Below are 26,409 nucleotides of genomic sequence, written 5' to 3' on the forward strand. Positions count from 1 at the left end.
TGTCATTGGGGAGCAACAATCCTGGGAAAGATTGTGGGTCTTACCAGTGGGTTTTGAGATCAAACATTGAACCTGAACACAGACTTTGTGCTGAAGTCCGGGTCCCCGAACCCACAACGTTCAGCACGGACCCGATCATCGCAGGTTCAGGTCAACTCTCTTATAGTCTACAGAATTCTGTGTATAAAGCTACAGTGCAAAGTCAATGTCCGGCACAGTAAAAAGCCTTGACATATGACAGAATTACCCGATATGCTCTAGTGGTTGTCAAATATCTCCATTCTAGCAGCATTACTGTCACAGGTGCTCCTGCGACCCACATCTCGTTGCAGGTGCACCCATGCCCCTCTCTGTGGCAGCTTCCCTCCCAAGCCTCACTTACCTCTCAGCTCTCTTGCCCCTGTCCCAGCTTCCCTAGGGAATGGGGACACGCGCGCTCCTGCCTTGCAAATTTAAAGGCCCAGCGCACCGCTGATTGGTGCTGGCCACTTCCCGGGATTCCTTAAAAGCCGGCTTCTCCCAGCTTCCCTCGCCGGATCTTTGCGCTATATGCCTCAGTTGACCTCCCGTTCTGATCCTGGACCTGGTCCCGACTCCACCACTCCACTGTCAGCCCAGACCTCCTGCTCTGTCCCTGACCTTGAACCGTTGCCTCCTGCCTTGACCTCCTGCCTGTCCCCGACCATGAACCTGCCTTCTGACTCTGTACCTTGACCTTGGCTGCCACCGTGGACAAGTCACACCTGTGGAACAACCTGGTGGCACCCGTCCGCAGCACCTGCTTTGCGATGGGCTCTGGTGAAGACCGGGAGCCACTTAGACTCCGGTCCCAGGTCTGGGCTTGTATCATCGTCTGTGGTGGTCCAGGGGGCTCACTACCCAAGAAGCCTGACAATTACAACCTGTTTATAAACCAAGTACAGGATATTTCTCCCCTTTACCGCTCCAATCAGAGGAGTTAAAGTCTTTGCTTAAATTCATCAGATTAAGTAACAGAAGTTTTAAATATTAAGATCAGCCCATGGTTGACCTTTCACAAAATGAACCCCTTAATTTACTTCAATATCTAATTTAGCCCACGCTACCTGCTCCTGCATTCTGCTCTACGGGACTAATGAAACAACAATATATCCTCCGCTTCATACTGAAGACACTTTAGTCTCATTATATCCGAATTCTAAGGCCGTAAAGGCAAAAACATTCACCTCTGGAGCTGTTGCCTCCGTTGGGTTATTATCCTGGAGAATGTTTTTGAGTGGGTCATCGTATAGACGCCGGCAATTAATCTCAAACTCCCGGTATTGTTAATAATTGCCAATCTAATTTATGCGCCATCCAGTGCCTACCGGTAATTTGATTGAAGCCCAGACTTTGTACGTGAGACTCATTGTTCAGCAATTTAACTTAAAAAAGAGCAGGAAAACACACGCCGAGCTCCGAAATCAAAGTTCCCAAATTTAATTTAACAGTTTGAAGAGTAACCCTATAGTGAAGAACAAGATCATCATTCTGTGCCGCAGAATTCTCCAGAGGAACTTGACTCGTTCAACGTTTCTTGGAAGCCGGTGGTAGAATTACAGTAATTAGTAGTTTAAACTATTAATAAGCCCGGCTGCCAAGTTGCAAGAGTAGAAAATTTGCATGTTCAAAAGCAAATTAGACTCGGCAAGGAAAGACGAAAACACAATAGCAAATTTCACCCTTTTGATTGGTGTCATTCGCTCCGACCAATCACTGCCGATTGTCAGCTCTGCTTTCATGTCATGACAGCTGCAAGGCGACAGAGAATTAATTTTTTTAGGGGGATAGTTTTTCCTCAAGCAAAAAACAAAATAATAAAACATTTGGAAACACGGACAAATCCAAAAAAACACCTGCTCCGAGCGTGTGGCAGGATCTCGTTGAGAAAGTTCTGACTTTCAACTCTTCGATGACTTGACGTTCTCTTCATGTGATCGGTCTCCAACCTGTTGCCCTCCAAAAACTACAAATGTTGACAAAATCTGGAATGGGTGTGGGGACATGAAGACTATTCCAGTTTAAAGCTGAGAATTATGTACTTTTAGTTACCTGGTGGGGAATGTTTGGACTTTCTTAGGCTTTATTAATCAAAGGTACAAAACATTGACTATCTTTACCTAGTAACAAGGTATTTGGGGTAAATCTACTGCCAGGCACCTTAACTAGAGATGTTGGAGTCTCCTGCTACAGACAGTTATCTTTCAGCCATAAACAGGGCCAGTGAGAGCAAGGAGGAAGGACATGTCCACACTACTAAGGGGGTGGCGATACACGGTCCTTTTGTCTACTGGAGAAGGAGGAGTTTCCTTCTGTAACCAGTTGTCTTTAACCCGGACACAGGACCACGAGGAGGAGGAGGTGGGACATGGCTCGCCTACTGAGGAGGAGCTGCTAAACAGACAATTTTATTTTTACCAAAAAATTATTTGGTCTTTCAACAGGAGACATTGAGGAGGGGGAGGAAGGACACAGCTAAACTACTGAAAACAGTCTTTTGGTCCTACTGGAGATGAAGATGGATCATGGGTTCCTGTTGTAAGAAGAAGTTTTGTAGCCAAAGTTCTTAATCAGTAGGTGGAGCATGGCTACCCCATAGACGAGTGGAGCCCCAAACCCAATGGAGCCACCGGGAGAAAATTAAAAGGGAAATGCAAGCAATCACTAGACTACAATGTAGATGAAGGTGCGAACCGTAGGGTAAATTATCGTAGGCTCCGCACGTGTGACAGAGGGTCATGGCAGAGAGGACAGTGGTGGCCTCAGCTCTCAGGATATATGGTCCTCCATGCATATTAAATATCATACATCTATATCTTCCTTGTCAGCAAAAAGCCTAATGATTATTATCTACCCCCATCTGTTCACGCACATGTTCTGTAGCCGTCATAGAATTTACTAGGATGAGCCTCCATATGTCAGCGCTATAGATATACGGCGTCTCTGACTGTACAGACAATATGCAAATACCTTCTCCAGAATGGGATGAGGAAACATTGTCTCTTCTGGGCATCTTGTAAGGATCAGGTCATGGAAGGTCAAAGTCTGGGTAGAAGCCAATGGTGGGGAATGGTAATTGAGGAAGACAAGTCTGTGTCACCAAGAAGACTAAGTGAGGAACAATGGGATTGGATGAAAGAATAGAAGAGAAACTACAGGCAGCCCCCTGGTGTGTACAGGATAGGGTGTGTAGGTTTGTTCTTAAGTTGAATTTGTATGTATGTAAGTCGAACTATATTTTTTATAATTGTAGCCCCAGCCAAAGATTTTTTTGGTCTCTGTGACAATTGGATTTTAAAAATGTTGGGTTGTCATAAGAACCAGGATTAACCATAAAGCTTCATTACAGACACCTGTGATATCTGTTACAGCTGATTATTGTAGTCTAAGGATAAAGTACAACAAATTACCAATATCCAGAGGTCCGTTTGTAACTAGGGGTCGTCTGTAAGTCGGGTGTTCTTAAGTAGGGGACTGTCTGTACATGTCTCCGGTATCTTGCTGTAGGACAAGGTGCCCTTCAACCCCAGGTTCTGTTGACAAACGGCTGTAGACATTTTCGGTAAGGACATCGGGCCTTGAAGAGGTCTTAGAAGGGCTATGGGGCAGCAGAGGCGCATGGGTACCTCGCTGTAGACATGTTAGCTGGGAGCCGTTCACAGTGACCCAACAACTCCAACCACCAGGCAGGAGGAAGACAATGGGGGTCATTTACTAAGGGAGTTTTTACGGCAGGTTGACTGAATTTTTCCGTGTTGCGCTGATTTCCCCTGAATTGCCCTGGGTTTTTTGCGCACGCGATCAGATTGTGGCGCATCTGCGCAGGTATGCACGCAATGGAAATCGGGGGGCATGGCCGTTCGAAAACCCGACGACGGCCATAAGAAAAACCATGACTTGGGTTTATCTTCACCAAGATTTTTAGCCAATTTTTTGGAAGCTTGAAGGGTCACCACTGGTTTTGGTCGATGTCCTTGTCTCTAGAGAAAGTTCTGCAGAATCTGCAAAAATATTCTGTGCTTTATTGTTAGATTATTTTTCTTTGAATATTTTCCAGGCTCCATGAACACACGTGGATACACGAGCTCCAGTCCAACAAACACGGGATGAGCGGGATTTATGGTCAGAAGCAGCGTCTAAATCCTCATCAAACCTTTGGTGTGTGAATGGAGCCAGATGGTCGTCTCTGCAACAGATTTTTATGTGTTTTTTTAGTTTGTACCTTTATGTGTGAAAGAAGTTTCTCTTTTTTTACATATTGCACCTTTACATCAAGCTCTGAGATGAGCGGAGATACAATACGGCACCAAGAGAAGTCTACGGGATCCTACTGTACGCTACATGCAACTGATTGTATTATAAGTTTTTATCTACAAGATTTCAGTAAATTTCAAATTACAATCAATCAAATTCTGTATTATGGAGGTTTTATTCCATCAAAGCTTAGACGGGTTTTATTACAGAAACGAATCAGAGTCACCGCCAAGTCACAGTCAGGTACTGGAAAAAGTGTAGCAAGAAAACTTTGGGGAAATTATAACAAGGAAATGTTTTTTAAATCTCTTTTGTTGGAGCCAAAGTTTCTATAAATTGTTGGAAATGTATTACATTTGAGCAACATTTAATAAATTTGGAGAATATTTAAATCCAACACCAATGTATTGACCAATATTTGATTGAGGAGTGCAAAAAACAAATTGCATACATAACATTTGGGAACAATCAGATGCCTATAAATCTACTGGCGAAGCCAAAATACAGGGACTTTTGCTTCTGGCTCCATGCCTGTTCCTGTGAGAGAGTGCTGCCATATACTACAACGCCCACACATACAGCTCTGTTCTGCCACATGTCTACTATACAGAGACTGCTGTCATATACTACAACGCCCACACATAAAGCTCTGCTCCGCCACATATCTACTATACAGAGTGCTGCCATACACTACAACGCACACACATACAGCTCTGCTCCGCCACATGTCTACTATACAGAGAGTGCTGCCATACACTACAACGCCCACACATACAGCTCTGCTCTGCCACATGTCTACTATACGGAGTGCTGCCATACACTACAATGCCCACACATACAGCTCTGCTCTGTCACCTGTCTACTATACAGAGAGTGCTACCATACACTACAACGCTCACACATACAGCTCTATTCTGCCACATGTCTACTATACAGAGAGTGCTGCCATACACTACAACGCCCACACATACAGCACTGCTACATGTCTACTATACAGAGAGTGCTGCCATACACTACAATGCCCACACATACAGCTCTGTTCTGCCACGTGTCTACTATACAGAGTGCTGCCATACACTACAACGCTCACACCTACAGCTCTGCTCTGACACATGTCTACTATACAGAGTGCTGCCATACACTACAACGCTCACACCTACAGCTCTGCTCTGACACATGTCTACTATACAGAGAGTGCTGCCATACACTACAACGCCCACACATACAGCTCTGCTCTGTCACATGTCTACTATACGGAGTGCTGCCATACACTACAATGCCCACACATACAGCTCTGCTCATTCACCTGTCTACTATACAGAGAGTGCTGCCATACACTACAACGCCCACACATACAGCTCTGCTCTGTCACATATCTACTATACAGAGAGTGCTGCCATACACTACAACGCACACACATACAGCTCTGCTCCGACACATGTCTACTATACAGAGAGTGCTGCCATACACTACAACGCTCACACATACAGCTCTGTTCTGGCACATGTCAACTATAGAGAGAGTGCTGCCATACACTACAATGCCCACACATACAGCTCTGTTCTGCCACGTGTCTACTATACAGAGTGCTGCCATACACTACAACGCCCACACATACAGCTCTACTCTGCCACATGTCTACAATACAGAGAGTGCTGCCATACACTACAACACTCACACATACAGCTCTGCTCTGCCACAAGTCTACTATACAGAGTGCTGCCATACACTACAAGGCCCACACATACAGCTCTGCTCTGCCACATGTCTACTATACAGAGAGTGCTGTCATGCACTACAACACTCACACTCACAGCTCTGCTCTGCCACATGTCTACTATACAGAGTGCTGCCATACACTATAATGCCCACACATACAGCTCTGCTCTGTCACCTGTCTACTATACAGAGTGCTGCCATACACTATAATGCCCACACATACAGTTCTGCTCTACCACATGTCAACTATACAGAGAGTGCTGTCATGCACTACAACAGTCACACATACAGCTCTGCTCTGCCACATGTGTACTATACAGAGTGCTGCCATACACTACAACACTCACACATACAGTTCTGTTCTACCACATGTCTACTATACAGAGAGTGCTGCCACACACTACAAGGCCCACACATACAGCTCTGCTCTGACACATATCTACTATACAGAGAGTGCTGCCATACACTACAACGCACACACATACAGCTCTGCTCTGACACATGTCTACTATACAGAGAGTGCTGCCATACACTACAACGCCCACACATATAGCTCTGCTCTGCCACATGTCTACTATACAAAGTGCTACCATACACTACAACGCCCACACATACAGCTCTGCTCTGCCACATGTCTACTATACAGAGTGCTGCTATACACTACAACGCTCACACCTACAGCTCTGCTCTGATACATGTCTACTATACAGAGAGTGCTGCCATACACTACAATGCCCACACATACAGCTCTGCTCTGTCACCTGTCTACTATACAGAGAGTGCTACCATACACTACAACGCTCACACATACAGCTCTATTCTGCCACATGTCTACTATACAGAGAGTGCTGCCATACACTACAACGCCCACACATACAGCACTGCTACATGTCTACTATACAGAGAGTGCTGCCATACACTACAATGCCCACACATACAGCTCTGTTCTGCCACGTGTCTACTATACAGAGTGCTGCCATACACTACAACGCCCACACATACAGCTCTGCTCTGCCACATGTCTACTATACAGAGTGCTGCCATACACTACAACGCTCACACCTACAGCTCTGCTCTGACACATGTCTACTATACAGAGTGCTGCCATACACTACAATGCTCACACCTACAGCTCTGCTCTGACACATGTCTACTATACAGAGAGTGCTGCCATACACTACAATGCCCACACATACAGCTCTGCTCTGTCACATGTCTACTATACGGAGTGCTGCCATACACTACAATGCCCACACATACAGCTCTGCTCTGTCACCTGTCTACTATACAGAGAGTGCTGCCATACACTACAACGCCCACACACACAGCTCTGCTCTGTCACATATCTACTATGCAGAGAGTGCTGCCATACACTACAACGCACACACATACAGCTCTGCTCTGACACATGTCTACTATACAGAGAGTGCTGCCATACACTACAACGCTCACACATACAGCTCTGTTCTGGCACATGTCAACTATAGAGAGAGTGCTGCCATACACTACAATGCCCACACATACAGCTCTGCTACGCCACATGTCTACTATACAGAGAGTGCTACCATACACTACAACGCTCACACATACAGCTCTGTTCTGCCACATGTCTACTATACAGAGAGTGCTGCCATACACTACAGCGCCCACACATACAGCTCTGCTACATGTCTACTATACAGAGAGTGCTGCCATACACTACAATGCCCACACATACAGCTCTACTCTGCCACATGTCTACAATACAGAGAGTGCTGCCATACACTACAACACTCACACATACAGCTCTGCTCTGCCACAAGTCTACTATACAGAGTGCTGCCATACACTACAAGGCCCACACATACAGCTCTGCTCTGCCACATGTCTACTATACAGAGAGTGCTGTCATCCACTACAACACTCACACTTGCAGCTCTGCTCTGCCACATGTCTACTATACATAGTGCTGCCATACACTATAATGCCCACACATACAGCTCTGCTCTGTCACCTGTCTACTATACAGAGTGCTGCCATACACTATAATGCCCACACATACAGCTCTGCTCTACCACATGTCTACTATACAGAGAGTGCTGTCATGCACTACAACAGTCACACATACAGCTCTGCTCTGCCACATGTGTACTATACAGAGTGCTGCCATACACTACAACACTCACACATACAGTTCTGTTCTACCACATGTCTACTATACAGAGAGTGCTGCCATACACTACAAGGCCCACACATACAGCTCTGCTCTGACACATGTCTACTATACAGAGAGTGCTGCCATACACTACAACGCTCACACATACAGCTCTGCTCTGCCACATGTCTACTATACAGAGTGCTGCCATACACTACAATGCCCACACATACAGCTCTGCTCTGACACATGTCTACTATACAGAGTGCTGCCATACACTACAATGCCCACACATACAGCTCTGCTCTGACACATGTCTACTATACAGAGAGTGCTGCCATACACTACAATGCCCACACATAAAGCTCTGCTCTGTCACCTGTCTACTATACAGAGAGTGCTGCCATACACTACAACGCCCACACATACAGCTCTGTTCTGCCACATGTCTACTATACAGAGTGCTGCCATACACTACAATGCCCACACATACAGCTCTGCTCTGACACATGTCTACTATACAGAGAGTGCGGCCATACACTACAACGCTCACACCTACAGCTCTATTCTGACACATGTCTACTATACAGAGAGTGCTGCCATACACTACAACGCCCACACATACAGCTCTGTTCTGCTACACATCTACTATACGGAGAGTGCTGCCATACACTACCACGCCCACACATACAGTTTTGTTCTGCCACATGTCTACTATACAGAGAGTGCTGCCATACACTACAACACTCACACATACAGCTCTGCTCTGCCACAAGTCTACTATACAGAGTGCTGCCATACACTACAAGGCCCACACATACAGCTCTACTCTGCCACATGTCTACAATACAGAGAGTGCTGCCATACACTACAACACTCACACATACAGCTCTGCTCTGCCACAAGTCTACTATACAGAGTGCTGCCATACACTACAAGGCCCACACATACAGCTCTGCTCTGCCACATGTCTACTATACAGAGAGTGCTGTCATCCACTACAACACTCACACTTACAGCTCTGCTCTGCCACATGTCTACTATACATAGTGCTGCCATACACTATAATGCCCACACATACAGCTCTGCTCTGTCACCTGTCTACTATACAGAGTGCTGCCATACACTATAATGCCCACACATACAGCTCTGCTCTACCACATGTCTACTATACAGAGAGTGCTGTCATGCACTACAACAGTCACACATACAGCTCTGCTCTGCCACATGTGTACTATACAGAGTGCTGCCATACACTACAACACTCACACATACAGTTCTGTTCTACCACATGTCTACTATACAGAGAGTGCTGCCATACACTACAAGGCCCACACATACAGCTCTGCTCTGACACATGTCTACTATACAGAGAGTGCTGCCATACACTACAACGCTCACACATACAGCTCTGCTCTGCCACATGTCTACTATACAGAGTGCTGCCATACACTACAATGCCCACACATACAGCTCTGCTCTGACACATGTCTACTATACAGAGTGCTGCCATACACTACAATGCCCACACATACAGCTCTGTTCTGCTACACATCTACTATACGGAGAGTGCTGCCATACACTACCACGCCCACACATACAGTTCTGTTCTGCCACATGTCTACTATACAGAGAGTGCTGCCATACACTACAACGCCCACACATACAGCTCTGCTACATGTCTACTATACAGAGAGTGCTGCCATACACTACAATGCCCACACATACAGCTCTACTCTGCCACATGTCTACAATACAGAGAGTGCTGCCATACACTACAACACTCACACATACAGCTCTGCTCTGCCACAAGTCTACTATACAGAGTGCTGCCATACACTACAAGGCCCACACATACAGCTCTGCTCTGCCACATGTCTACTATACAGAGAGTGCTGTCATCCACTACAACACTCACACTTACAGCTCTGCTCTGCCACATGTCTACTATACATAGTGCTGCCATACACTATAATGCCCACACATACAGCTCTGCTCTGTCACCTGTCTACTATACAGAGTGCTGCCATACACTATAATGCCCACACATACAGCTCTGCTCTACCACATGTCTACTATACAGAGAGTGCTGTCATGCACTACAACAGTCACACATACAGCTCTGCTCTGCCACATGTGTACTATACAGAGTGCTGCCATACACTACAACACTCACACATACAGTTCTGTTCTACCACATGTCTACTATACAGAGAGTGCTGCCATACACTACAAGGCCCACACATACAGCTCTGCTCTGACACATGTCTACTATACAGAGAGTGCTGCCATACACTACAACGCTCACACATACAGCTCTGCTCTGCCACATGTCTACTATACAGAGTGCTGCCATACACTACAATGCCCACACATACAGCTCTGCTCTGACACATGTCTACTATACAGAGTGCTGCCATACACTACAATGCCCACACATACAGCTCTGCTCTGACACATGTCTACTATACAGAGAGTGCTGCCATACACTACAACGCCCACACATAAAGCTCTGCTCTGTCACCTGTCTACTATACAGAGAGTGCTGCCATACACTACAACGCCCACACATACAGCTCTGTTCTGCCACATGTCTACTATACAGAGTGCTGCCATACACTACAATGCCCACACATACAGCTCTGCTCTGACACATGTCTACTATACAGAGAGTGCGGCCATACACTACAACGCTCACACCTACAGCTCTGTTCTGACACATGTCTACTATACAGAGAGTGCTGCCATACACTACAACGCCCACACATACAGCTCTGTTCTGCTACACATCTACTATACGGAGAGTGCTGCCATACACTACCACGCCCACACATACAGTTCTGTTCTGCCACATGTCTACTATACAGAGAGTGCTGCCATACACTACAACGCCCACACATTCAGCTCTGTTCTGACACAAGTCTACTATACAGAGAATGCTGCCATACACTACAACGCCCACACATACAGCTCTGCTCTGACACAAGTCTACTATACAGAGAGTGCTGCCATACACTACGACGCCCACACATACAGCTCTGTTCTGGCACATGTGAACTCTATAGAGAGTGCTGCCATACACTACAATGCCCACACATACAGCTCTGCTCTGTCACATATCTACTATACAGAGAGTGCTGCCATACACTACAACGCACACACATACAGCTCTGCTCTGACACATGTCTACTATACAGAGAGTGCTGCCATACACTACAACGCTCACACATACAGCTCTGTTCTGGCACATGTCAACTATAGAGAGAGTGCTGCCATACACTACAACGCCCACACATACAGCTCTGTTCTGCCACGTGTCTACTATACAGAGTGCTGCCATACACTACAACGCCCACACATAAAGCTCTGCTCCGCCACATATCTACTATACAGAGTGCTGCCATACACTACAACGCTCACACATACAGCTCTGCTCTGACACATGTCTACTATACAGAGAGTGCTGCCATACACTACAACGCTCACACATACAGCTCTGTTCTGGCACATGTCAACTATAGAGAGAGTGCTGCCATACACTACAATGCCCACACATACAGCTCTGCTACGCCACATGTCTACTATACAGAGAGTGCTACCATACACTACAACGCTCACACATACTGCTCTGTTCTGCCACATGTCTACTATACAGAGAGTGCTGCCATACACTACAACGCCCACACATACAGCTCTGCTACATGTCTACTATACAGAGAGTGCTGCCATACACTACAACACTCACACATACAGCTCTGCTCTGCCACAAGTCTACTATACAGAGTGCTGCCATACACTACAAGGCCCACACATACAGCTCTACTCTGCCACATGTCTACAATACAGAGAGTGCTGCCATACACTACAACACTCACACATACAGCTCTGCTCTGCCACAAGTCTACTATACAGAGTGCTGCCATACACTACAAGGCCCACACATACTGCTCTGCTCTGCCACATGTCTACTATACATAGTGCTGCCATACACTATAATGCCCACACATACAGCTCTGCTCTGTCACCTGTCTACTATACAGAGTGCTGCCATACACTATAGTGCCCACACATACAGCTCTGCTCTACTACATGTCTACTATACAGAGAGTGCTGTCATGCACTACAACAGTCACACATACAGCTCTGCTCTGCCACATGTGTACTATACAGAGTGCTGCCATACACTACAACACTCACACATACAGTTCTGTTCTACCACATGTCTACTATACAGAGAGTGCTGCCATACACTACAATGCCCACACATACAGCTCTGCTCTACCACATGTCTACTATACAGAGAGTGCTGTCATGCACTACAACAGTCACACATACAGCTCTGCTCTGCCACATGTGTACTATACAGAGTGCTGCCATACACTATAGTGCCCACACATACAGCTCTGCTCTACCACATGTCTACTATACAGAGAGTGCTGTCATGCACTACAACAGTCACACATACAGCTCTGCTCTGCCACATGTGTACTATACAGAGTGCTGCCATACACTACAACACTCACACATACAGTTCTGTTCTACCACATGTCTACTATACAGAGAGTGCTGCCATACACTACAACGCTCACACATACAGCTCTGCTCTGCCACATGTGTACTATACAGAGTGCTGCCATACACTATAGTGCCCACACATACAGCTCTGCTCTACCACATGTCTACTATACAGAGAGTGCTGTCATGCACTACAACAGTCACACATACAGCTCTGCTCTGCCACATGTGTACTATACAGAGTGCTGCCATACACTACAACACTCACACATACAGTTCTGTTCTACCACATGTCTACTATACAGAGAGTGCTGCCATACACTACAACGCTCACACATACAGCTCTGCTCTGCCACATGTCTACTATACAGAGTGCTGCCATACACTACAATGCCCACACATACAGCTCTGCTCTGACACATGTCTACTATACAGAGTGCTGCCATACACTACAATGCCCACACATACAGCTCTGCTCTGACACATGTCTACTATACAGAGAGTGCGGCCATACACTACAACGCTCACACCTACAGCTCTGTTCTGACACATGTCTACTATACAGAGAGTGCTGCCATACACTACAACGCCCACACATACAGCTCTGTTCTGCTACACATCTACTATACGGAGAGTGCTGCCATACACTACCACGCCCACACATACAGTTCTGTTCTGCCACATGTCTACTATACAGAGAGTGCTGCCATACACTACAACGCCCACACATACAGCTCTGTTCTGCTACACATCTACTATACGGAGAGTGCTGCCATACACTACAACGCCCACACATACAGTTCTGTTCTGCCACATGTCTACTATACAGAGAGTGCTGCCATACACTACAACGCCCACACATACAGCTCTGTTCTGACACAAGTCTACTATACAGAGAGTGCTGCCATACACTACAATGCCCACACATACAGCTCTGCTCTGCCACATGTCTACTATACAGAGAGTGCTGCCATACACTACAACGCCATCACATACAGCTCTGCTCTGCCACTTGTCTACTATACAGAGATTTTCCCCATTCACTACAAGGCCCATATATACAGCCTTGTGCATGATCCAGTGCTGCACATACAGCATCTGCATAGGGGTGTAGACAATGGAGGGGTCCGACTGTGGCCCAGGATATTTTTCTGCGTGATCCTCCTGAACACAAGGGGTGCTCCTATGAAGCGTGTGCAGGGTCCTTATAGCCCCCCTCGTTACCCCAGGTCACCGCTCAGGGGATGCTTGGTGGCTGTGCTGCTGCCTGAAGCTATGGATGGGGCAGAGCGAGGGAGCGGCTGCTGGAGATGGATCTGTGCAGGACCAGTCTCTACACTGGGGACGAACTGGTTAATACACAGAGACCTTCAAAGCGTCGTCAGTGTGTTTTTTTTTGTTGTTGGAATTTTTGGGATTATTTGATCTCCTTTCCATGTAAATGGCGTCTCCGCTGACGTCGCGGCTTTTCGCTATTTCTTGCATCTTTTCTCTCGTTCTTTTTATTTGCCGAACTTCAATAAAATCAGCAAAAGAGAGAAAACATCCCCCGTGCGGCGGCTTCTGGCGCTCCCAGCTACGCGCCGGCGCTCGCACTTCCTGGTTTTTTTTTTTTTTGTGAATTCCTAAGGACTCCACCTAAAAGGCTTCAGATCTCCCTTGATGTGAATACAACAAATATAGACCAAGCACCGGCTCCCCCTCCCTCTCCGCGCCCCCCCCCCCCGCGCGTCTCCCCCTCCGCGGGCTGTTAGTTGTATCATTCCAAATTAGGCCATGCTGATTATTTATATAAACAAAGGCGAGCAGCTGCTTTACCGCGCCGCCGAAAAGAAGGATTCCGTATTAATTCTTCATTTTACACTCGCTAATTAATTGAATTATTTGTCCAGGCAAAAATCCATCTCGCGACGCGACAAAGATGTAAAAAAAAGAGAATTATTCTCACCGTTAATTCGGTTTCCATTAGTCCACCATGACGGCCCCAACTGGAGGATGACCCTTGACCTCTGTAGGGACAGGAAGCAGAGAGGTTAAATACCCCACCCCGGCATCCGTACACCAGTGGCTACCAAATAACTACACCGGCCTTGGATGCAACCCATTTATTGTATGTTATCAATTCACACATAACAAATAGGCAATTTTAACTTAATCAAAATACAGGGTGGGAAATATATATGGGCCGTCATGGTGGACTAATGGAAACCGAATTAACGGTGAGAATAATTCTCTTTTTCCATAGCGTCCCCCATGACGGCCCCAACTGGAGATGTACCAGATTACATAGTTAGGGGGGGACAACAGCTTGTAAGACCTTCCTTCCGAAGGTTAGGTCTCTAGCACTTTGGACATCTAGCCTATAGTGTTTAGCAAAAGTCAGGTGAGTAGACCAGGTGGCTGCTCTACATATGTCCTCTAGAGAGGCCCCACGTTTCTCCGCCCAAGAGGCTGCCACCCCTCTGGTCGAGTGGGCCCTAATAGTCCCTGAAATGTCCAGGTTGTTGGCATCATAAGCTTCTTTGATGACAGTTCTGATCCACCTGGCGATGGATGTTTTTGAAGCTTTTCTGCCTTTGTTTTTTCCCCTAAATTGTAGGAGAATGTTGTCGTCCTTTCTCCAGGATTTGGTCTCTTCGAGATAATGCAGCAGGTATCTTCTGACATCCAATGTATGCCACTCCCGTTCTTTGGCATGCTTTGGGTTCTGGCAGAAGGAAGGTAGAACAATCTCTTGATTACGATGAAAAGATGATGCTACTTTAGGTGTGAAGGTTTTATCTAACATTAGCACAATTTTATCCTCACACAGTCTAAGATATGGTTCTTTAATTGATAAACTCTGGATTTCCCCTACACGCCTAGCTGTTGTTATGGCTATGAGAAAGGAAATTTTCAGCGTTAATTCTCTGAGTTTAACCGTCTCGAGAGGTTCAAACGGTATTTTTGTGAGGTAGTCTAGCACTAATGAAAGATCCCAGTTTGGGATATTTTGCTTTATATGTGGTCTTAGTCTAGCAGTAGCTTTGACAAACCTTTGGATCCATCTGTTTTCTGCTAATGAGGTGTCGAAAAAGGCACTGAGGGCTGAAATCTGGACTTTTAAAGAACTCGTTTTAAGGCCCTTGTCGAATCCCGCCTGCAGGAAGTCTAGCACCTGTGAAATATTAGGGGATAGTTGGTTAGGAGGAGTCCTGCCACAAAAGGATACAAATTTACCCCATATTCTTGAATAGATTTTGTGGGTGACTGGTTTGCGGCTTGCTTTAAGTGTAGAAATTACCTCGCTTGACAGTCCTTTGGCAATCAGCAACATCCTTTCAGGATCCACGCCGAGAGCTGGAGAGCCTGTGGATTTGGATGGTAAACTGGACCCTGGAATAGGAGATTGTTTACTGGTTCCAGCATGACAGGTTCTTCTAATGCCATTTTCCCTAGCCACGGAAACCAGTTCCTCTTTGGCCACCAGGGAACAACGAGAATAACTTTCGCTTGGTCTTCTCTGATCTTTTGAACAACTCTCGCTATGAGAGGTATAGGAGGAAAAGCGTACATTAGAGGCCCGCTCCAAGTCTGACTGAAGGCATCCCTCTGGCCAAACGGAGTATTTGGTTCCAGAGAGAAGAAATGGGGAACCTTGGTATTTTTGCTGGAGGCAAAGAGATCTGTCACTGGTTGTCCCCATTTTTGTGTGAGATGTAGAAAGATGTTCTCGTTCAAGCACCATTCGTTGTGGTCTATAGTCTGACGACTCAGATAGTCTGCTATTAAATTCTTTTCTCCCTTTAGATGGGTGGCTGAGAGAGAGCAGATGTTTGCTTCTGCCCAAGCAAATATTTTGTCTGAGAGACTGAGGAGATCTGGGTTCCTGGTACCCCCCTGATGACGGAGATACGCCACTGTGGTGGTGTTGTCTGAGTAAATTCTTATATGACTCTCCTTCAGGCTTTGAGTGCTGGCTCTTAAAGTCTCTAGGACAGCTCTTAATTCTCGAAAATTCGAGGAACGGGATCTGATTGTCGATGGCCATAGCCCCTGAATGGGTCGCCCTGCTATGTCTGCTCCCCAACCTGACTGACTTGCGTCCGTCTGAATGTTTATCACTGGCCAGGGATGCCATGACACTCCTCTTTCCAGGTTTGAAGTATTTGTCCACCACTCCAGGGATTGCTTGACTGCTATCGATATCTGGACCTTCTGATTCAAGTGTTGGGGATTTTTGTCCCAGGAGGTCAAAACCCAGTTTTGAAGGGCTCTGGTGTGACTTTGACTCCACTGTACGCTTTGAATGGAGGATGTCATAAGTCCCAGTATCCTCATGGCTTCCCTTATTGTGCAATGATTCCTTTTTTGAAACGTCATAATCTGTTGTCTCAGTCTTGCTGCTTTTTCTGGTGGCAAAAAGGACATCTGCTGGATCGAATCCAACAATGTTCCTAGAAACACGACTTTTGTATTTGGGACTAGTCTGGATTTTTCCAAATTTATCATCCATCCTAACTGTTGTAGGATTGTCCTTGTAATATCTCGGTGGTGTATTAGCTCCTGTTCTGAACCGGCCACCACTAGCAGATCGTCCAGGTAGGGGATGACTAGTATCCCTTTTTGCCTCAGATAAGCTATCACCTCGACCATGATCTTTGTGAATGTCCTTGGGGCTGAAGAAATCCCAAAGGGCAGTGCCTTGTACTGGTAGTGGACCTCTTCTCCCCAAGGCGATCGAACTGCAAATCTGAGGAACTTCTGAGATTTTGGATGTATCGGCACATGGTAATATGCATCTCTCAGGTCTATTGTACACATAAATGCTCCTTGTTGTATCAAGACGACTGCCGAGCTCACGGTTTCCATCTTGAATTTTCGATAGAGTATATGGCTGTTTAATCTTTTTAGATTGCAAATCATTCTGAAGGCACCATTCGGTTTTTTTATTAAGAAGAGGGGAGAGTAGTGTCCCTCTCTTAACTGTTCTTGAGCTACCGGGATGATGACGCCCAGTCGAATTAGTTTTTGTATCTCCAACCATAACGAGTTTGAGAGATTTTCTGAGGGCTGCTCGGTCAGAACAAATTTTCTGGGAGGAAGAGAGGTTAATTCTAAATGGTAACCTTCCCGAAGAATACTTAGTATCCAGGGGTTTGATGTTATCTGAGTCCATTGAGAGTGGAACTTTAACAGTCTTCCCCCCACCCTGGCGTCATTGTTTTCTATAAGCCGGGGCAGAGTTGCTGGCACTGAGTAGGAAGCCTCTTCCTCTCCCTCCTTTAGGGTAGCTCCATCTACCTTGCTTGCCTTTCCCTCTAAAGGGCTGTTTCCTGTCCTTAGCGTCCCGAAAGGGCTGTTTCCTGGGGTTACTCCTGGACTCCGGGAACCTCTTCTTTCTATCCGCCGCCTTCTCCAAAAGCGTGTCGAGTTCTGAACCGAAAAGATATTCCCCCTCGAATGGAATTCCACATAACTTTGATTTTGACCTGAAATCACCAGTCCATTGGCGAAGCCAGAGTGACCTTCTAACCGAATTTGATAGTGCCCCTTCCTTGGCACTTATTCTTACACCCTCCGCTGATGCATCTGCAATGAAGGCTGTAGCTGCTTTTAAGGTGGAGAATGTGCCCAATAACATTTCTCTTGGAGTGCCGTCTCTAACATGACCTTCCAATTCTGAAATCCAATGAAACAAAGTGCGCGCCATGGACGTCGTAGTAATATTAGATTTTAGATTCAACATGGCACATTCCCATGTCTTTTTTAGAAGGCTGTCCGCCTTCCTATCCAGAGGATCCCTTAGCTGAATTGCATCCTCGAATGGAAGATCCGTCTTTTTAGTCATTTTGGTGACTTGAACATCGACTTTGGGGGTAGAGTTCCAAATTTTTGCTTCTGTTTCATCAAAGGAGAGACGGTTTTTAAAATCTCTAGAAATGGAGATTCTACTCTCCGGTTCTCTCCATTCTTCAAGTATCAGCTCCTTAAGAGTGTTATTTATGGGAAACACTCGCCTCTTCTTAACCTTAAGGAGTCCGAATAACTCATCTTGAATGGATTTAGTTTCCTCTATCTCCTCGATCTTGAGGGTATCCCTCATAGCCTTTAGAAGTGGTTCCAGATCTTCTGAAGCTAGTAAATATCTAGATTCCATTTTACATGCTGAATTGGATGGTCCTGGCTCCATATCAACAGATTCCTTGGTCCCTTCCGAGTCCGATGCGGAGTCTGACATGGATTCCATAACTCGTTGTCTTTTATGCAGAGGCTCTTGAGGTATAAGAGCTGTTATAGATGAGGCTATAGATGTTTTAACCTCATCCCTTATAAAACTGCGCATCTCATCCACAAAAGAAGACCTCTCTTCTCTGAGTAGGTTATCCACGCAGGTTTTACAGACTGGTTTTTTGTAGTCTGCAGGGAGCTTTTCTGAGCACATGTTGCACTTCCTTGAAGCGGCTCTCTTCACGCTCGACTGATCTTTAGCTCTCCCTTTATCCTTCTCCTTTTCCCTGGGCTCCTACCAAGGAGAAGGAGAAGTAATTAGTCCTTAACCGGACCCTATGTGATAATACAGGGATATGTGGGTGACCCACCACCCTATCCCTAATTAACCCTACTTACAGGGTTCAAGGATAAGAGATCCAGACTCGAAGCCTCCATGCCATGCGTCTCCATATTCCCAATTGTGGGACCACCGGTATCAGTAAGCCTAAACATTTTAACAGAAAGTGAAATAAATTCTGCTTTTAACCCAGTGGAATACAAATAAAGGAGTACCTGAGGTATCTTGAAATGAGGGATATACTGCACAGGTCCCTAAGAGAGACACACACATGTATATAGGCCTGGATCTGGATAAGACACATATGAGGCAACCAAACAGCATGTAACCGACCTTGATGGCTGGAAATGCCTAGAATAGCGTCCGATCTCAGAGATGCTTGAGTCAGGGCTAAAGGAGCGACTGTTAGACCTCAGATCAACATGACTATCTCGCTTTTGAATCTTACCGCTCCACGCTCCTGCTTCCGGGCCGCGCCATCGTGACGTCACATCCGGTCCCGTCATTTCCGGCGGAAGTCGTCACCGGAGTCGGACGGCAGCCGGTCCACGTGACTTCCGCGATGGACACGCTCCGGGTGTCCTTAGCTGCGCAGAGCTGCGGGCAGAGCCGGAGAAAAATGGCGTCTCTGCTTGTGGCAGAGGAAAGGACCGAAGTCCGATCGAGGCCGAGACCGCCTTAGGGTAAGGGACGATTCCCTGCGCCACTTAGGTCCCCCCTCACCGTCCCAACCGCTGGGGATGAGGAGAGACTTCTCTCTACCACCTGCCCTGTGTAGGGACAGGAAGCCACTGGTGTACGGATGCCGGGGTGGGGTATTTAACCTCTCTGCTTCCTGTCCCTACAGAGGTCAAGGGTCATCCTCCAGTTGGGGCCGTCATGGGGGACGCTATGGAAAAATACTGCTCTTTTTAAAAAAAAAACAGAATTTTTTTATTTGTATCTTTGATTTATTTGTCACAATGTTTCGATTTTCTTTCTTTTTTCACCTCCATCGCGCCTGTGTTGATGAGTTAATTTGGAATAAGCAATCGGCCAATCAAAATCAGGGGTTAACCCGGTGCGAAAATGTGTCACGGAAATGATGCGTCGGGTCTCAAAAGCACAAAGAGTAATTAACACGGAATAAACCGCGGCAAAAAGTAACAACACGATCTGTAAAGTGCCAGAATTGTGTGATGGGAAATTTTACGAAATGGATACATTGAAAAGGTTTAAAGGGGGTTTTCAGGGTTAAAAATATCGATAACATCCATAGAATGGGCCCTTAATATCACATTGGGGGTGGGAGGGTCCGATACTATGCACCCCCATAGATCAGTGGTTCCCAGTTGCTGATACATCTGATACTGAGGGCATCTTCTTAGGGTTGATTATCAATATTTTAGCCCTAAATACCCTTTAAGCTACAATAATTAAAAAGGATAAACGTGTCCTCACACTGCTGTGCTCTGTGCCCACTGCAGGCAGCGCTGTACTGTCCCTGGAGAGATGTGTAATCATCTCTGACCTATGACATATGGATATATATTACAGAATTGTAGCTTCTCCAAGTGCACTGGAGGCGTGTCCTCACACTGCTTGGTTCTTAGTTCAGTGCACTGAAGTTCTCCATACCCATCCCTTCTGCTCTGAGTAAAAGCTGTAGGAAGGTTTTCGGTTGGATATTACAGCAGTTACTCATAGAGGAGTAAGAGATTTTGGAGTAGCTCAGTGCAGAGATCTAAGAATTCAGCAGTGTGAGCACACACCTCTACTGCACTGGGAGAACTCTGCTTTCTGCAGAGAGAACAGAGCACAGCAGTGTGAGGACCCACCTCCTCCTCCCACTGCACTTGGAGAAGGTACAATCTTGCAATATAAATACATATATCACAGTCCTGCTGCTACTAACTACATGCACAAAAGATGGGCTATAGAGCAGCTCAGTACAGGGAGCTGGTAGCACAGCAGTGTGAGGAGATGCCCCTAGTGCGCTAGAAGAAGTCACAAAATGTAACAAAGGAGAGAGATTTGTGCCCCGTGACCCTGTATTATCCAGACTCCTGGTCATGTGACATCATCAGGGGGGCGTCACCTCTGCAGGGGAGGCAGGTAGGTTTCCCCAGGTAGGTGATGAACTCACAGAAGTCTAGAATAAGGGACGTAGCTGAGGAACATGATCAATTACGGACGTCTCATCTGCGTGTAATAAGCTCGCCTCTGCACTTGACCTTAATCATAAAATTATCCGTCATCCGAGTCGATACGTATTAGCTGAAGGTTAAAAGCGCGGCCGCGGCGGGTGGGAGTTACGTGATGAGGATCTCCCCCCTGCACCCGGGCATCAGTGTACACGGCGTTATTGGCGAGCGGCAGGTGGTAAGATGACACTTCCCGGATTATACAGTAGGAGCTGCCATGATCTTAATGTGGGGGGAGCCATTTAGTGCGGAGCGGCGTGCGGTGAACTCCGGGCCTATTACAGGCGATGACGCTATAATGTCCCCATCCATATGGCTCCCAGGGAACATTTGTTATAAGAGACTGTTATGTGCTGTTAGTCGATAATTTTATATGATTACAAGCGCATGGAATTCAATTTACGGAGAAAAACGTAGCAGAAACATATAGGAGAGCAGCGACGTCAGCCATCGCCTGCGCAAGTCCTGAGTGTTGTGATGGGGTTTCCATAATTGCAACAAAAAAGACACAAAGTGCATAAAAAAAGAAAACCATTTACTTACCTTCTTCCCGTCACCGCTCCCGATGTTATGCGGCAGCCAATCACTGTCCTCATCACATGACCACGCAGGCCAGTGATTGGCTGTATCAGTGATGTAACACATGACCGAGCAGGCCAGTGATTGGCTGTATCAGTGATGTAACACATGACCGAGCAGGCCAGTGATTGGCTGTATCAGTGATGTAACACATGACCGCGCAGGCCAGTGATTGGCTGTATCAGTGATGTAACACATAACCGCGCAGGCCAGTGATTGGCTGTATCAGTGATGTAACACGTGACCGCGCAGGCCAGTGATTGGCTGTATCAGTGATGTAACACATGACCGCGCAGGCCAGTGATTGGCTGTATCAGTGATGTAACACGTGACCGCGCAGGCCAGTGATTGGCTGTATCAGTGATGTAACACATGACCGCGCAGGCCAGTGATTGGCTGTATCAGTGATGTAACACATGACCGCGCAGGCCAGTGATTGGCTGTATCAGTGATGTAACACGTGACCGCGCAGGCCAGTGATTGGCTGTATCAGTGATGTAACACATGACCGCGCAGGCCAGTGATTGGCTGTATCAGTGATGTAACACATGACCGCGCAGGCCAGTGATTGGCTGTATCAGTGATGTAACACATGACCGCACAGGCCAGTGATTGGCTGTATCAGTGATGTAACACATGACCGCGCAGGCCAGTGATTGGCTGTATCAGTGATGTAACACATGACCGCGCAGGCCAGTGATTGGCTGTATCAGTGATGTAACACAAGACCGCGCAGGCCAGTGATTGGCTGTATCAGTGATGTAACACATGACCGCGCAGGCCAGTGATTGGCTGTATCAGTGATGTAACACATGACCGCGCAGGCCAGTGTTGGCTGTATCAGTGATGTAACACATGACCGCGCAGGCCAGTGATTGGCTGTATCAGTGATGTAACACATGACCGCGCAGGCCAGTGATTGGCTGTATCAGTGATGTAACACGTGACCGCGCAGGCCAGTGATTGGCTGTATCAGTGATCTAACACGTGACCGCGCAGGCCAGTGATTGGCTGTATCAGTGATCTAACACGTGACCGCGCAGGCCAGTGATTGGCTGTATCAGTGATCTAACACGTGACCGCGCAGGCCAGTGATTGGCTGTATCAGTGATGTAACACATGACCGCGCAGGCCAGTGATTGGCTGTATCAGTGATGTAACACATGACCGCGCAGGCCAGTGATTGGCTGTATCAGTGATGTAACACATGACCGCGCAGGCCAGTGATTGGCTGTATCAGTGATGTAACACATGACCGCGCAGGCCAGTGATTGGCTGTATCAGTGATGTAACACGTGACCGCGCAGGCCAGTAATTGGCTGTATCAGTGATGTAACACATGACCGCGCAGGCCAATGATTGGCTGTATCAGTGATGTAACACGTGACCGCGCAGGCCAGTGATTGACTGTATCAGTGATGTAACACATGACCACGCAGGCCAGTGATTGGCTGTATCAGTGATGTAACACATGACCGCGCAGGCCAGTGATTGGCTGTATCAGTGATGTAACACGTGACCGCGCAGGCCAGTAATTGGCTGTATCAGTGATGTAACACATGACCGCGCAGGCCAATGATTGGCTGTATCAGTGATGTAACACGTGACCGCGCAGGCCAGTGATTGACTGTATCAGTGATGTAACACATGACCACGCAGGCCAGTGATTGGCTGTATCAGTGATGTAACACATGACCGCGCAGGCCAGTGATTGGCTGTATCAGTGATGTAACACATGACAGCGCAGGCCAGTGATTGGCTGTATCAGTGATGTAACACATGACAGCGCAGGCCAGTGATTGGCTGTGTCCAGGGCTCCTTCCTTCTAACATAAACTTTTTAAATTATGCTACTAAGTCACAAGGGTTTTGGAGGCCCTCCATGCTGTAGCTTCAGGTGCTGTTATACTGTCTTCCCCTCCCCACTGCTTCCTCAGCACTTCCCCCTAACACTGCCTGATGTAATGTAACACAGAGGGAGGGGAATTTTTCCTGCACAGTGTAACAGCCCATGATTCTGCAGCTTGGAGAGGCTCTGGTATCACCCACCCTAGCACTTCAGACTCATTTACATCAGGAGTTGATTTTAGAAGGGAGGAGGCCATGGACAACAAATATAAGAAGATCCCTCAGTCCCGGTGCCTGGATCTAAGAGGATGTAGTCTGATGGGACATTGCCTTTAACCCTTTGGGTCTTTACTAATTTTGTCCCATTTCTCACCGATGTATAACACTGTATGAAGAACATTTTACCATCCAAACACATGTGCATCCACCTTATATGGAGACCCCCAACCCTATTACTGCAGAGCTTCCCCCTTGTATGGAGACCCCCGACCCTATTACTGCAGAGCTTCCCCCTTGTATGGAGACCCCCAACCCTATTACTGCAGAGCTTCCCCCTTGTATGGAGACCCCCAACCCTATTACTGCAGAGCTTCCCCCTTGTATGGAGACCCCCAACCCTATTACTGCAGAGCTTCCCCCTTGTATGGAGACCCCCAACCCTATTACTGCAGAGCTTCCCCCTTGTATGGAGACCCCCAACCCTATTACTGCAGAGCTTCCCCCTTGTATGGAGACCCCCAACCCTATTACTGCAGAGCTTCCCCCTTGTATGGAGACCCCCAACCCTATTACTGCAGAGCTTCCCCCTTGTATGGAGACCCCCAACCCTATTACTGCAGAGCTTCCCCCTTGTATGGAGACCCCCAACCCTATTACTGCAGAGCTTCCCCCTTGTATGGAGACCCCCGACCCTATTACTGCAGAGCTTCCCCCTTGTATGGAGACCCCCAACCCTATTACTGCAGAGCTTCCCCCTTGTATGGAGACCCCCAACCCTATTACTGCAGAGCTTCCCCTTTGTATGGAGACCCCCGACCCTATTACTACAGAGCTTCCCCCTTGTATGGTTTCCCATTGGCTGATATAAATTATTATTATAAGAATAACACAGAAATATCCCTAGATACAATGTTACTTTATATTACATGTTACTTTATGTATCAAAAAAGATTCCAGCAAACTCTTCTGGCAGTGATGGGGTTAATAACACGGGATTATTTCCCCATCAGAAAATGTGAAAAGGATTGGAGATTCTTCGCCCTCCGGAGCCGAGTCTCAATATCAGACATAAAAGTCACAGTTTAAAGGCTAATTCCATGGATGGAGATTAGTGGGAATAGTAATTAGTATTCAGGACGGATATGAAAGACAAACATAGAGGGCGACGCGCTCCATCCATCAGGGGTGATCTGCATGTGTAAATGTCATCGTATCACCTCTCCGCGACCTTACTGGCTGATCAGGGTGTCATGGGGGGGGGGTCTGGTCACATGGGCCCCGATGTCACCATATAGAAAGATCTAGAAGGCTTGGATATTGGGGGTCATTTATCTTTTGCTTTCGTTGGTGTTTTTGCGCCTTTTTGCCTGTTAATTGCTGTTTTGGCCTATTTTGCGTTTTTTTTTAAACGTTGCCCCTCAGTTCGCCGTGTATCCATTGTGTGATGTTGCGCCCTTTTTGTCATTACTTTGCTCCTCTTTACAAATGTTTGCAGCCCCATTTATTCTGCTTTTGCGCCTGTATGGGCGCAAATAATTGCGCAGTGACACGCCCGTCCTGAGCATGCTTAAGAAAGGCAATGGTGGGATTTGCACAACAAATTGCACCTTTTTTAAAATTTGCGTCTAATAAAGCGCAAAAAAAAAAAAACCCTGCATTTAACAAAGAGACAAAAAGACAAATTAGGTGCAAAAAATAGACTCACAACAGGCGCAAAGAGAGCACAGAGAAGGGGGAAATAAGATAAATGACCCCCATTGTAATCAGGATTAGCACATGTGCCCCATAGTGGTCAGATCCAAGGTTAGCCACTCATAGTCCAAGCCATTCTGCAGACTGAAGGCTCCTTTAGTTTTAATAGCATGAGCCCATTTAGCATATTCTGTCATCTATATTGCAGATTATAGGCTGCCGTAATCTGGGCTCATTGTGCAGACTGTAGTAGATTGACGCATATGGCAGAATAAAGGTTGCTATAATCTACATCCATTCTCTTGATTATGGGCTCCCATAGAATAATCCAAATAACAGATGTGATAATCTGGAGCATTTTGCAGATTATAGGCTGCTATTATCTGGATCTATAGGATTTCACAGATTATATGTTTCCATTCATCAGATTCTAGAATCTCTAGTCCAGTGTTTCCATTTCCACGATGGATCTATCCAGCAGATTCCAGGCTGCTGTAATCCGGACCCACAATGCAAAGCGTAAACCTCCATAATATGGATACATTTAGCAGATTATGATCTTCCACGATATAAATCCAGATAGAATATTACAGAATATGTTACAGATCATAAACTACCACAGTCTGAACCTTCTTGTGGATTATGGGATGTCATAGTCTGGGCTCAATTTGCAGATTATAAAATAAAAAATATGGGTTT

The 26,409-nt window shown here is 46.6% G+C and overlaps 1 protein-coding gene across 2 annotated transcripts in view; it reads right to left on the reverse strand.

Annotated features, from left to right (window-relative positions):
* The window catches only part of NEGR1 (neuronal growth regulator 1), a 464,122-nt gene that overhangs the window by 57,470 nt on the left and 380,243 nt on the right, over positions 1-26,409 (reverse strand). The window lies entirely within an intron of this gene.

The sequence above is a fragment of the Engystomops pustulosus genome, chromosome 10 (assembly GCF_040894005.1).
Source record: "Engystomops pustulosus chromosome 10, aEngPut4.maternal, whole genome shotgun sequence".
Lineage (NCBI taxonomy): Eukaryota > Metazoa > Chordata > Amphibia > Anura > Leptodactylidae > Engystomops > Engystomops pustulosus.